A 15,147-nucleotide genomic window follows, 5' to 3' on the forward strand; every position below is an offset into this window, starting at 1 on the left:
CTCTGTTTACGAGGCCCCTCGGCCCCAGGGGGTGAAATTTGGGAAGGACTGGTGTCCCGAAGTTAAGAGACTGCTGCTTTTGTTAGAACTAGGCGGGGCATCCTTAAAAGAAGAACCCTAAAGGCAGTTCTGGTCCATGTGCAGTAGTGAGAGCACTGGACATGGAGGGAAGAAGTCATGAGAGCAGATGTTCTCCGAGCAGTGCCAGGAGTGACACGGAAACACAAGAAGTTTCAATTGTGTTTCCGGGGGAAGCCTATGATGCAAGGGGAGACTCCTCTCTCCCTGATAGACTTGAGAGTTGATTATTTGAAAGGTGATGATAGACTCAAAAAGTTGATTATCTGAGAGATGATGATAATGTAAAAATCTGTGGTGTCATTTCATGCCATGAATGAAAGGAGAGGGAAGGAGGAGGAATGTATTGGGAAAGTTTTCATTCTTAGTTTTGTATCTGTTCCTTTTTAAATGCTGTAAGTTAATAAAATTTGTCTCCTTTATTCCTAAATTGAAACCTGATTTGCTCTGTTCCTGATCACATTGCACAGAAGCCACTAAAGAAAGTGTATTTTCATGGAAGCACTGGCACTGTGCCAGCCTCAAACCATAACAGTGTCTAATTTGATGTTTGATTTTTCACTGGTTGAAAAAGTTTTTTACAAATGATGTGATTTATTTTGTGTTTTTATAAATGGTGTGTTTTATTTTGCACCTGATGTGTTAAATTACAATTCTTGTTAGTAGAAAAGTAAGAGAAGTTTTAATGAGAGTGAAAAGCAAGTGAAAATAAGGTGTGTGTAAGCTGTCTGATTGTAAGACAAGGAGTGATAGTATAGAATACTTGAAAGACTGTTAAAGGGAAGAGAAAGAGGAAAAAAAGGAAAAAGAAAAGAGAGACAGTGAGAGTGAGAAAAAAGGACTAGTTTACTTAGATTAACGGCATTAAGTTGAGAACCAAGAAATGAAAGAAAAGACTTTCCTTAAGTGTTACTTTGATTATTACGTTAAACTTATTTTCTTACCTATACCTTTCGATCTTTACATATCTCAAAATTAATTTCTTGTGTGTACCCCTTTCATGTTTAATCTTTCCATTAAGATTGTTTATTGTCTGAAGTTTAGCTAAAATTATCAGTTCTATAATTGTCATTGTCTTGTTAATAGTGTTTTACTGTTCATTATTATGTCCCCGGGAATCCCTTTATGAGTTGTCCTAATGCCTCTAGAAGTTACCCCATAAGTATGAAGGAATTTAAGTTGAAGAGTATTCTGGGGCCATAACTTAAAGATTGTTCTCCTGTTTCTAAAAGAAATAAAAGAGGGGGAGTTGTGTAGTGCCCCCGCCCCAGGTGGCAGGGATTCTACCCAGACAGACAGCATCGGTTGAGGGGTGTGATTTAAAGAAGATTCCACCCCTCCACCCTGTGGGGCATGTCCCTGGAAGTCCGGAAAAAGGCATTCCACTCCATCTTGTCAAAGAAGGAATGGCTCCAGAATGTTCTTCCTTTCCTGTACCCCCATTGGTTTCAATTCTACTGCAATGTGCTCACCTTAGTTTTTTCCATTGGTTGTCCTCCTCGATTCACCCATTTGCAGTCCCCTGCTCCTTCTGCTATTGGACCCTGACCCTAAATGCCACCCCTAGCCTGTCATATAAAACCCATGACTACCCCCTTGTTTCTTGTCTTGGTCGCTGGCACAATAAAGGATTGAGGCTTTTGCTAAAGCAAGAAGCATCCTGTTGCCTGCCTTTCCCTGTTGGTCATTGGTGCCTGCCTGAGGTCTGAGACTCCAGGGCCCAGGGCAGTTGTTGCAGCACAGGCCCCATGCCACTCAATTTGGAATTTTAGGAGGTGGCAGGCCATGGGGGGCCACAGGACCCTGGGCTGGATGCAGGTCCCTGGACACGAACGCCAGCCGTTTTTCATGGGCAACAAAACTGAGCAGGCCAGTTTGCTGATGTCCTTTCCAGGAGGTGCTTCCCACTGCCAGGGCAGCATGAGCTTTAGGTGGTACCAGGTTGCCTCTGGGAGACATCCTGCGCCGTCTGGGATTTCAGGAGGCAGCAGACTAGTTGGGGCCACAGGCCCCTTGGCTGAATGCAGGCCATTTTCCATTGGAAACAAAACTCACCACCCCAGTTTCATGGTGTCACTTTGCAAGAGGCACTTGGCACTGCCAGGGGAGCCCGAGTTGGAGGTGCTGGAAGCTTGGGTCTGGGAGACATCCTGTGGCATTTGGGATTTTAGGAGGCAGCAGCCCACTTGGGGTCACAGGCCCCTGGACATGAATGCCAGTGGAGGAAAGATCTAATTCTAAAAGCATGGCCCAGGCAATGCTCCTTTGACAAGTTCTGCCCTGAGCTTTCCTTAGGAAGATCTGAAATGTTCAATGTCACCAGCAAAAGCTCCTGCAATGGCTGCTCGCCATCAGAGCAGGGCTGTCAGCTGTGAAACAAGTGCTGCCACAAGCAGCAGCTTACCCAGGGCAGCAAATCAAGTGCTAGGAAGGAGCTGATCTGAAGGCCAAACTTCCTTAGCTCCTTCTAAAAGAGCTGGAACAGTTCCTCATTCCAGTGCGGTGGAATGCTGGGCACCACAGTTCTAAGTGAGAACTGGGCACAAGTTTTCTCTCACTGAGTGCTGTGATGGTTTCTGGAGGAGCTCTGGGCTCCTGTGCGTGCTGGCCACAATGAGGAGAGAAGGAATCAAGTGCACTGACACTCCTTTGCCTTGAGCATAACCCAGCCTGGACCAAACACACTGAAAGGTTTCCCCCGTCTCAAAATGGCAGGTCCACTGTTTGACAACTCAGGTTGGTTTGGTGTCAAGGGATTTCCCTCAGAAATACTCAGTTTGTCTTCCTCTGTGCCTTTCCCTCAGCAGCCTTGGGGATGCTCCTATGTGAAGCCATCTGTCTCACAGAGTTTGAGACAACTTAAAACAGGATACTGTGCAATAAGTTGTCTCCTCTAAACTGTTGCAACAATCCCTTTCCAGGAATAGGAAATTATTACTAATAGATGAAAGTGGAAAAAAACCCCAACAGTTTATTAACAAACAGATCCCCCTATGACACGTGTTACAAGGTGGAGCCGGGATCTCTCTCGGGAAGAACAGGAGCTGTCATGGAGTAGTTCTAGCAGCTGATGAAAGCTCGCTGGCTCGTCTGGCATCGACTTTCTCCCAGTGGCAGAGCTCCATGGAACAGTCACAGCAGGTGAAGCAGCTGGGCTGGAGCCCCTCAGTGCCTTTTCTCCCTGGCGTGGCTCAGCTCACAGACTCTTGGGCTGGGAGCCGGGCTGCTCCACTTCTGCCAGCACCATGTCCCTGGGCTTGGACAAACAGTTTTCTGCTAGGAGAGCCCTGCACTCTGTTCCACATATCTTTCATAAAGGCCCAAACCAACTCCAAACACTCAGTCTACAGCAGCTTTTCACAATGGGCTGCAAAAATCGAGGACTGCTGCAAGTGAGTGTTGGAAGGCTCTTGTCTTGCTCCTGCCAGCAGAATTCTCTGTGATTTTATGCAATTTTATTCAGATGCAACAGGAGAACTGAGGTTTTTTATTAAAATATTCCATAATGAGTAACAGGCCTCGGGAGCATGAGGTACAGAACTGACATGTGAAAGCATAAGCATATCCTCCAAAGTGGTCAGTTTAATTGTCCATTTTATTACTCTTCTATTTACTCTACACTAAGAAGGAAACGCAAGCTTTGCTTGGAGGCAAAGGAGGCATGGGATACACTAGGATCCCTCGCAGGCTCACCAGGGCTGGCAGTGACAAAGCAGGCAGTCTGCTTCACTGAGAACCACTACAGAGCTACATCCCAATGCGCTTTTAAGTAGCATGGTATTATTAAGAGCTCCTTTTCTGCATGAGATACAAAAAAGGAGGTCCCAAATGATCTTCATGCAAGCATGCAGTAAAGACCTGATCCTGCTATCCTAATGAGGCTTTTGCTTTGGCAATTACACCCTTCCCATTCATCTTTTGATGCAGACACTTGCGGTCTTCCCCTACACCCTTGCAAGGCAGGCAGTTGCTGCTTCCCATTTCCTGTTCTTCCCTAGAGCCAGTACAGTGGCTGCTTTGAAACAAAAAGCCCTGAGATCTGGATAGCTTGGAGGAGCATGAAATGCTAATTGAGTGTTCATGGTGGTCATACCCAGGTCTGCACTTGCCAGTGCTCTGAAGCAGCAGCAGGAGGACCGTGCATCATTCCTGTTGGTGGATGTTCATGTTTCTGGTGTGCAAGAGCAATGACTTTGAGGAGGGACAAAAATGCCCCAATTCAAACAGTGGCTGTGCAAGGAGATGTGAAGTTTCACAGCCTTTTCTAGAACATTATAGAAAGATCTAAGAGAATACTGTGGCATTGAGTAGGTCCCTAATTTTGTCTCCATAGAAATCCCCAAAGGCCACATTCACTCTGCTGGTGATGGCAACCCCACAAGCTCACGGGCTAGTTTTCCCTGCAACATGCCACCCTGCCTGGGCTTTACTAGGCCAGGACTAGACCCATAGCTAAGCAAACACATGCAGCCAGGTGACATAGAATTTTTCTTTCAGAAAACCTAATTAACACATTCCCATGCCGTTTCTTCTGTAACATCAGTAGGTGGCAACCTTGAGAACTTTGCTGGCAAAAGGTTACATTTTCCACTCGGCCTAGAAGTGTTTTTCCCTAAGGCAAAGCAAATTGCAATGTGAAGTTCAAAAGCTTCAAATGCCTATGAAAGGAAACTGCAGAATAATTTCTGGAAAGGCAGCATTGTCAATGATCATGCAGCCCAGCAACAGCTGGAGCTGCATCCAGAATTGCTTCTTCCAGCTGTGCAGGAATTCATTTCAGTGGCAAGCACTGTTCCATGATGAACAAATTGTCCCCTAGCTCGGGCTGAATGGCACCCAGGCTGCGGTACAGATTTGAGGAACCCTTGTCACTTGTTATTGGCCTCCCAGTGCACTCATCCTTCTGCAAACAAGGTGCAAACAACACAGCTGGGCTGCTGTCCTGGGTAAATATACATACAGACGGTTTTTCCAAATCAGTGCATCTTTTCCCAGTGAAAGACACGAATTCTTCTTACCTATGAAATTGTGATTGAAGACACCTGTGAGCCAGATCTGTGTGAGATTGCAAAGGAGCAAAGCTTTGGGGTTTGGGCACATTTCTCTTTGTTTCTTTGCTCAGGCTTTTTCTGAGCACAGAACATGCCTAGGTAGAAAGCTTTTGACTATACAGGATCTTTTGGATCCATTGTCCCCCAAATAAGTCAACAGGTGGCCCTGTCATAATGCCAAGTAACAAAGAGCAGCACAAATGACACAAAGAAAACATGGCCAAAGAGGAAGAGGAGAGGCCCAGTGAGGAGGAAAGGATGTGGTGGGACCCTGGCTCATTGAGTGAGCTGCACTCCCATAATCTCTAGGCTAGCAGGACCTGGTCTCACATTCTTCTCCTGGTTTATTTAAATTTAATTTATTTATTTACTTTTTTTTCATCATCAGTATAAAATATATACAATTAAAAATATGTAATCAAGATTTAAAGGTACAATCAAAACACATTTATTCAAAACTACATCTAAGGATCAGAACATATGTACATCTACTACAAAACCTAACATATAAATCCTATTCTTCAAACAATATTCATACAGGCAGCAGCTTCTTCCTGAACTTGGAGAAAAGAGAGCTCTTCTGTACAGCAGGCAAGGACTTTGTGGGTAAGGCACCATGGGAATTGTCCAGAGGAACCTTCTCAGTAAGACTGTAACCAGTCCGATCTGCAAAATGGAGACACAAAGTTTAACAGGGGCCACAATGCAAACCTAAAGCAGCTAAATTCCATATCTCATGGGACAGACTTCCTGCAAACTTCTAAAGAGCTGCACAGGGAAACATGCTCTTGCTGGCAGGCACTTGAGGCAGGACAAGGTAAAACCCTGGCCCACTTCCACAGGAGCACCCTGGCCTCTGGGCTGCCCTGGGACAGCAGGGAGCCCAGAGCCCTGTGCTCTCCAGCAATGGCTCAGCTGCACAAGCATGCTCCTGCTCCTCTCCCTGCCCCACAGCTGAGCAGCCCTCCAGCTCCACAGGCACTGGCAGCAGCACAGCTCATTGCAGGGCCACATGCAGGGCACAGCTGTTCCCTGGCAATGTGCACAGGCTCTCTGGGCTGCCACAAGACCCTTCCTCCCACCAGAGATTGGCCCAGCTCCCCCTCACCTCTGTGTGAGGCTGAGTCATGATCAGCCTTCACCTTTTCCTCAGTCTGGAGTTGCTTCAGGCCCCCCATGCCATGACTAGGAAGGGCGATGGAGAGAGAGGGGGCAGGTGCACACCGTTCCTTAGCATTTGGTCTCTTTTGGCACAGCTAACAAGGCAGATCTGGAGGTGTCCAACTCAGCACGTTGTCATCTCTCTGGAGAACATCATGCCTTCACCAGCCCAACATTTTGGAGAGGTTTTCCCGCACATGTGGAGGCTGGCTGGCAGCACATCTCTTCAGCTTGGTGCCCATCACCTTGTGGAGGGCAGAGGCAAGCTTGGTGGCCACAGTGCGGACATTGGCGCTTCGCACCGGCAGCGCCTTGTTCTCCAGGAAGGACCAGAGCACGGGCAGGGCGTCGTGCTGGACCACTTCAGGGCTCCTGGCATAAACCCACTCCACAAGCACTGCCGGGAGAGAGACACAGCTTCTCAACCATCAGCCTAATGCAAACAGGGATCTACCTCTGCTCTTGCTAACTGGAAGCCTTCTGGCTAAGATCAGCAAAATAGCACAGAGCCCCATGATCCAGAAATGGGCAAAGCAGCTGATCATCCTGGAAACAGAACCACCAACCCCTCAGGACTAATTTCTCCAACCACAGCCTTGTCCCTGTGGCAGACTTTGTACCTTTACTAAATTATTGCACAATCACTTTCTGCATGAGCAATGAATGAAATGTCCAGTTGCTTTTTATTTCCATTAAGAAGTTGTCTAAACCCACACTGAAGATTTGGAAATGCACCATAGAGAAGAAATGGAGGGATTTCTAATAAAAGGGATGATTCCATTTTCATAACTTTGATGTCAAGTGCCACATGTTTAATCTGGCTCTTCCCTTTGCTCAGTGGCACGCTGCAAAGGGCAGGATTAGAACACACCTCAAAATTCCAGCCTACCAGAGATGGCTGCTGCTTGACAGTTGGATTGGAAACATCAGTGACTAGCTGGTGTCTTTGGCAGAATGCTTCTGGGGCTTCCAACAAGCAGCTGTTTCAAACCTCAGGGTGCCTTAGAGAATTATCCAGACCCCATTGCTGTGGCATTTGAGCATCTCCACATTTTAATGCCATTTCCCCTCCCAATCTTAATGGCATTTTTTCTTATAATGTCCACTGAAGTAGGGGCATAGAGAGAGCAAAATGCTACACAAGGGACTGAAATTCATCCAAAACACAAGTATTTTCTCATATTGTCTCTGAAAACTGCTCTCTGCTCATTTTCTGAACCAAACTATGTCAAACACAGACAAAAATTTACTACCAACAGGCTCCTTGCATGGCAGATTTGGCTGAAAGATCAAATCCTGAAAAGCTCTGGAGACCATTCTTATTTTCTGATCAGGCAAAATGTTATCTAGTAGCCATTTATTATTCTGTGGTGGAAGAGACTTCATTTTCTCTATGCTTTTAATCCACTGGCAGTCATCAATATTAAAACAGCTCCTGAAAGTACCCAAACCCCAATTGTGCTAAGCAGGAAAAGGGTTATGATACCCATTTTAACATGGGAATTCATTTGAGTTTAAATACAATTAAAGACATTGGTGACTATTAAAGGTAAGGAACAGCTGTCTCTTCCTACTGAATCTCAGAGAGAACATCTACTTTTTCTAAAGTAGTCCTAATTTATGTTTCATTCCTTTATTTGAAAAAGAGATCAAAAGATCTGTAAAACTAAATTCCCTGTTGCTGGAGATCTACTTTTTTCAAAGCTCTTTAAAGGGCCTTTGACATTCCCAATCGCTGAACATGCCCTTTTGAGATTCCCAATGAAGACACAAAGTGTATTAAACCTTGCATTCAAAGATGTTGGCCTAATTAGCAGTGGCTTTAGCCCCAGTTAAAGCAAGGCTATCAATAGTCTGTTCTACTATATATTGGGATTATAATTTTCCCATTCCTTGGCTATTGCTGACATAGCAAGCACCTCTGAGGAATCAATTATCAGCTGCATTTGTAACATTTGGGACAGTGCTGACACAGGCAGACAGTGTTTGCACACCCTGAAATGCTCAGTCCAGTGCCACTTTGGCAGCACAGGCAGGGAGCCTCAGCACTCTGCTTCTGCCCCTCTGCCCCCAAAGGCTGCCTTGCACTAAATCCCTGCCTCTAATACATCTGTTGAGTTTTGACCTAAGCTGTGACCCCAGGCTCTGCACAGTTCAGCCTCAAAGCTTTCCAAGAGAAAAACAAGAGTTCTGTGAGGACAAAACAAACTGATCCCCTGAAACAGCATTTGCCACCATTTTCCCGAAAAGATGACAGATGTCCCTGAGCTTCCAAGAGAGGAGCCAGCTGGGGTATTTTGAGTCCCTCCCTTTCCTGGAGCTGGGTTCTGAGATGCCCCAGTGGGAGCTCAGCCCCGAGGCCGAGCTCTGCCCCCATCTCAGGTGCTGCACAGCTCTGCAGCAGCCAGGGAAACCTGCCAAATACACCTGCCTTGGGCACTGGGCAGGAGGGACAAGCTCAGCACCTCCTGGTTTGGAGGAGCTACTCTGCTGTCTGTTCACAGGCATTGCCTGTAAATACTCCCTGGGAAGACCTCTTGGCTTACAAGGGGAGGCCATACCTGTGATACACTCCGTGACATCCAGCAGAGCTTGGCCACTCAGTTGATTCCACTGGTAGCTGAACTCCTTCAGCAGTGATACTTTATCTACAAGTGAAACACATGTTTCTGCTCACTTTTCTGAGACCATAGGAGAAAGGACAGTGCAGAGGGAAAGGGTAGGGGCAACCCCATTCTATAAAATAAAGTACATTTCTGCTGGTTTTTGAATCCTTTTCTTCTTTCCTTCCAGCCTGCTTGGCAGGGATTTAAATTGCAAAAGAAAAGCTCTCCTTTCACATTTGTAAATGCAAAGTTGTCTGCTGTATCAGGAGCTATGTTAAAACATTTCCCATCAGGGACATCAAGAGTTCAGTCACATGTACGCAGTGAAAAGATTTTGCATCCCAGAGCAAAAAGGAAGAACCCCATACTTGGGACACAGAAAGGCACCGAGTCAGGCAGTTCCTGAGTTCACAGAGCAGCTGAGGAGGAGAAAGTGGCAACTCCCCTTGAACACCTGCCTCTTCAACACTCCTATTTTCAGGCACATTTCCTCAGTGTGGCATTTTCAGAGCTGACATAAATCTGTGTGGCAAAGGAATTGAGAGCAGCCTTTGCCTATGTAGTTAACTGCTGTAGACATCTTGCCCCATGCAAAACAACATGTGGAACAGGGCATCATTGACAGCTGGGTTTATACCTGTTTGTTATAAAGAAATGAACTTGGGGAATCCTAAGTTCCCCTTTGAAAATACAAGACAAAGAAGAAAAGGGGAAAATAGGCAGCTAATGCCTATCATGTAGAGCATTCCCGGTGGCTGCTCTGCAGGAGCTCTGATGGGTCAGTCTCCCTTCATGCCAAGAGCATTTGGGAAGTCAAACGGGGCCCAAGCAAACTCCAAACCCCCTTTGCCTCTGAACTGTAGCAAAGCTGTAGTCTGGGACTTGCTCTTCAGACAGGCAGCACAGAGCCAAGGGCTCCTGGGACTTTTGGGAAATGCTGATCACGTTCAAGCCTGTTGGGGAACGGGTGCATAAGGACTGCACCTGCACAGCTTCTGGGGGATGCCAGCTGGAGCTTTCCACAGACAACAGCAGCTATCAAGGCACTCAGCACTCTCTTGTGTCGGAGAGACAGAGACACAGGTGAGGAGAGTCCATGCCAGGGCTCAGCCTTACCTAAATGAGCAATGGATTCTTCCAGCGCTTTCACAGCTGCGGCACGAACCCTGGGATCCTTGGAGTTCAGGTTCTTCGTTATTCCTTCCACCAAACCAATGATCACCGGGTTCAAGGCATCTTTCAGGACGCCTGTGATTTCTGCCAGCACATCCAGCGCCTTCTGCTTCACTTTCTTGTGGCTGTCAGATATTCTCAGGACAAAATATTCAAAAATCTGTGAAGAGAACAAACAACATGAAAGCTGGATTCACATGTCCTTGTTTGAAGAGTGGATGTAGCAGTCAGCAATGTAAAAGATGAGAGTGATCCTTTCTGTCAGGTCAGCACTTGCTTGCACAATTTCACTCTTTTCCTGTGGGCCACTCACTGGAATGGTGGTGCAACCTCATGCTGCTAGAAAGATTTTCTTCTGTTTTTAAGATGTTTGATTGGGGAGAGCACAGTTCCTATGGTATTTCTCTTCATCTATAAATCATTAAATCCATTCAATTTATTCATGCTAAAGACTACCTTTGCTTTAGAAGTATGGAAGCAGATGTTTACAATGCCCGGTTTTCTATACAGTTGCCTCAAGTACTGAGGGCAATTAGGATTTAGCCAAAACTACGGCTGGAGGAGATATAAGTTTTCTTTTGTTTGTCTCAGCAGCAGTATCTGGAGAAGTGCAGGGCTCTGATCAACTCTTCCAGGATGCAGAGCATTTCTCTAAGTAACAGGTAGACTTCTGGAATTTAATGAGCTGTACAGTTCTCATTAGAGCAGCTTCAGTCCCTTGACAGACACATCATCAGGCACCTTTTCTTGGAGAAAGGGGAAAAGCAGCTACTGGGAGGAGACGGCAGAGATGAGTCCTTAGCTGTTTTCCTCCTTTTCCAAGGAGAAAAAAAGACCCCCCAAGAAGGGTGAGCTCTGTTTTTACCAAGAGGAATAGGAACAAGGATGGAAATGAGAGCCAGAGTTGTGCCTGGGCAAGACTAGATGGAGTATATGGAAGTATTCTTAAAAAAACCTGGGTTTAAACCGACCCAGTCTGATCTTCTCTTCCCTAGGTAAACCCATTTTTGGTCTAGAGAATAATTGCCATGCTTTCAGTGGCTGGATTGCCTTCACTTAACCCAGCTGGGAGTAGGAGAGAGCAGCAGTCACACCAGCAGAAAATTCTGTCATCATCTGATGAACAGCATCAATAGGCTCCTGCCAGACGTATACAGCTGGACTGAAATAACTTGTCCTGAAGCCTGGACCTGAATTAAATTTGCCTGGGTAAGAGGGACCAGCATGTCCCAAACAGCCAGGATGGAATGCCAAGACACACTGAATTAACTTTACTGCTACAGGCTTAGGAAAGGAGCTAAAGGAAAGGAGCAATGAAGATACCCTACATACTTGGACAATGTTAGTGGAGATGAGCTGGGGGCTAGTTTTGCACAGGTCTTGGAGGAGTGACACTCCTTCCATGCGCGTCTGAAACCCCTTGGCCTCCAGGAGATTGTAAAGCTTCTGGAGCAGCTCCGTTTCTTCCTCAACCGGAGGTAACGTGACCTGGGCTTGTGCACGGTGTAGGAGGCATCCATCAGAGGTAGATTTCACTCTGGAAAATAAATCCAAATTAGGACCTGTCGGTGATAATATCTTCAGTTAATTGTGAGCAAAACATCTTCAGGAGCTTTCCTCATTATGTGATTTCAAGCTGGAAAATCATGAGGCTCTGAAAAACAACGTGGACCTCATGACAATTATTACGAGAGACAATCTGCAAGGAACATTCTTGCCAGTGCTGACTCAGGAAAACCAAGAGATGCATCTGATCTATCTTCAGATGGCTGCCAAGGCACACAGTTCACATTGCTTTGTGGAGAAAGAGAGACACTACTTCCAAGTTTAAATGCCTCCTCATATGGGACGTGTGTGTCTTATAACATGGAAACTCATCACTCCGGAGAAGTGTCTCTACAACCAGGCATGACAATCTGCAAAAATAGCTCAGGTGCATCTGAACAGATGAACAGGGCCATATGTGAAGGATTCAGAAAACCAGTAACAGAGATAAAAACAGAAGCCAGACATCCCAGAACTATGCTCACATTTTATTTGCTTCCCTAGAGACTAGATCCACAGCTTAACAACCCCACTGGGAACAGTTGATTCTCCTGGATCAACCTGTCTCTTCCATGAGCATGGAAAGATGCTAGCTATGCTACTGAGGCATGTGGTCACTTTCCTGCCACTGCTGAGCGTGACAGAGCTAAATAAATCCCCTCTGTGATCAGAGGAGAACAGGTACAAGTAGCTCTGCAACTGCCGTGAAGAGACAGCAAGGACCAAATTCCTGTCTTAAATGCTGATTGCAGCACAGGACAAAAGAAACCAAACATGCTGTCTCCATCAAGCAAATCATATGAAGGACAGGAATATCAAGACAAAAAGTCCACATTGAGACACCTGTTGCCTGAAGTTGATCAGGAATTGCATTGCTACTTACTACTCAAACTTGATCCTGTTTCAGGGTAAGAAAACCATGATTCAGCCAGGCCAAACCACATGCATGAGAACTGCATCTTTGTGGAATGGCATCCTGCTTCTAGACTGGGACTTCTCATCAAAACACCCATGTGGAAAAGACTCCACTCAGATGAAAAAAAAGCCCTGGTTGAATTTCCTTGTCCAAGTCAGGCAGCAGAAACTTGGCCCTGTCACAGCCTCCATAACACTGCCCTTGTCACTGCACTGGATCATCTGAGCTGTAACCAATGGGGTCTTTTTGTCTCCCGATTTTTGTGAAAACCCCTCCAGAGAAGTTGTGTTCAGCCTAATGCAGAAGTAGACTTTTTTTATCATAGAGCATTTGTAGGGAAAGAGAACAATCTGTGGCACTGGCCATCTCTGCCAGAAAGATTTTCCTGAGGAAGAGACATGTAAAGCTTGTCATGTGCTTTGTCACATCTGAATAAAGTGCTCAGTACCATTTGCTAGAAGACAATGTGGCCTGGGGCTTCTTGGAGCCATCGTTCCTCTTCTTCACCAGCTCCTTGACAGATGGGCGTTCAGCCTTCTGGTTTTCCATCCCCTACCAAGACATAGAGAAACCCCATCAATCTTTAGAGTATAAAATAGGAAATTCCCTGTTTAAAACACAAGTTAGAACCAGGATCACTGCTACCAAGGCTTAGGGAAACATTTCCTAACTTACAGATGGAAACAGGGATTCAGTGATGCCAACTCTTTGTTTTCAATAGCCCAAGGCAGGTTATGGGTGCTGCCAGACTGAGCAGCAGTCTAAAATCCCAAATTCATTAGTCTTCAGCATAAATGGGAATAATGCAAACTGGCAGGCAACGAGTGTTCGTAAACAACAGAAGCAACAGAAAAAAATGGACTCTCTGGGGATTGGCCCATTGTGTTGGAAGGATTTGGTTCAACACTCACTCTCCCTCTGCCTGAACAAAGGCATGCTCCCTTCTGTAATGTCGATTAAAAAAAATAAAATCCCCGCCCCCCCCCAAAAAAAAAAAAAAAAAAAAAAAAAAAAAAAAAAAAAACAACAAAGGAATTTCCACAGGATGCTGCTGAATTCACCAAGCTTTTTCCAGTTCCACAGAGCTTGACAGCAGGGCAGTATTCCCAAAAGACTGTAATTGTAGTAACTAGGATTGACTTGGCCATCTTTTGTAAATTTGGAAATTTTTAGTACTACTACTTCCAGTATCTTTTGCAAAGACTCTGTTCTTTTCAGAAGCACTATTCTCACTTAATTGCTTTACTGGGCAGAGGAGGGAGAGCATGGTGGGGCCTTACACTTAAATGTAAACCCATTTGTTCTCTTTCCCTTTCTTCTTTGTGAATGATATTGAAAATATTCCAAACCCCACTTTTTCCCTAATAACATCAATTTCTTTGTGGTCTGCAGATGAACAGGCTGAGGATTAACACCTCATTCCCAGGAGAAAAATTATTCAGTAGAAGAAGAATGAGATCAAGACAGATTGGGGATGTTTGATCTCACATTAGCAGTGGCAATACTTGCACAAAGGAGACATTTCTACTGCCAAGCACTTACTTTCTTCTTCATTCTTGTCAGAATATCCTCCAGGTCACAGGTGGAAAGAGATCGTTCCAAAAGCATTTTAAATTTTTGATGATTGAGCAACATCTTCACCATCTCCTGTCCATAATGCCTAAGGAAGGAAGGGAGGGAGGAAAGGAAAGAAAAGTGAACAAACAAAGGAAGAGTGTGAACAGAAGAGGCTTATACCTTAAATTCATCATGTGCAATCCTTGCACAAGAAGGCATTACCTACTCAGCAAAGAGGGAGATTTACCTCCACTTGACACTGCACAGTGCTGTCAGATGAACACAGGAGGCAAGAGGAGAATGTGGGGCAACAGAAAAATACCATTTCACTCTGAAAATGTGGGTGTGCTCCTCTGGGATCAAAGGATCCCAGGGAACAAGCAAAACACATCTGCTTTGTTGTCAGAGCCTATTAGCAGTGTCTTGCTGCCATTGCACAATAATTTGCCTTTCTTTAACTAGCAGGGAAGCCAGGACAAAACACCTCCTGCATCCTATTGATTATTCTATACTATATGTATGCACAGGGGCAGCTAGTTGCTCTGGTGTTCTTGGCAGCTATTAATGGGAATTTCATCATCAAAGTAAGAGGATTTTGGTGGTTTGGGTTGATTTTGCCACTAGGAAATCACAGTTTTCTTCAAGAAGAAATTTGGAGGTCATTGAGCCACAGATAAAAACATTCTAGAAATCTGCAGAAGGGGTTTTATAAAGAGTGAATACATTGTCTAAAGACCCCTGAAATATTTCTAGGAATGTATTAAGTTAATGAGAAACAGATGTTTGGGATCCTTCAGTGATGAATATTAGCCAACACTTTGGCTTTGTGTTGTGCACCTAAAGACAATGAAAACTGTTGGACTGGCTCATCTGAGCTCTTTTGATCTCAGTAAAGAATCCTTCAAGCCACAGGAAGTTGGCAATGCATCTTTTTGCTGGCCAACCTCAGGTTACCCAGTACAGTCATTTGCCCAGGCAAGCCAGAGCAGTGGTCACAGCACCAAGGCTGACAGAGCTCAAGAAGCATTTAGACAATGCTCTCAGCACATGGAGTAACTCT

The 15,147-nt window shown here is 45.4% G+C and overlaps 1 long non-coding RNA gene across 2 annotated transcripts; it reads right to left on the bottom strand.

Moving 5' to 3' along the window:
* Positions 1-5,561: 5,561 nt before the first annotated feature.
* LOC135288593 (uncharacterized) lies at positions 5,562-14,192 on the bottom strand. Of its 2 annotated transcripts, XR_010351651.1 has the most exons (6): positions 14,073-14,192; positions 12,979-13,082; positions 11,402-11,606; positions 10,013-10,229; positions 6,238-8,938; positions 5,562-5,795 (listed from the first exon to the last, which is right to left on the bottom strand). It is a non-coding gene; the product is annotated as an uncharacterized LOC135288593 (long non-coding RNA). The 2 variants fall into 2 exon arrangements; XR_010351650.1 differs by having other exon boundaries at positions 6,238-10,229.
* Between the last annotated feature and the right edge of the window lie 955 nt (positions 14,193-15,147).

The sequence above is a fragment of the Passer domesticus genome, chromosome 33, assembly GCF_036417665.1.
Source record: "Passer domesticus isolate bPasDom1 chromosome 33, bPasDom1.hap1, whole genome shotgun sequence".
Lineage (NCBI taxonomy): Eukaryota > Metazoa > Chordata > Aves > Passeriformes > Passeridae > Passer > Passer domesticus.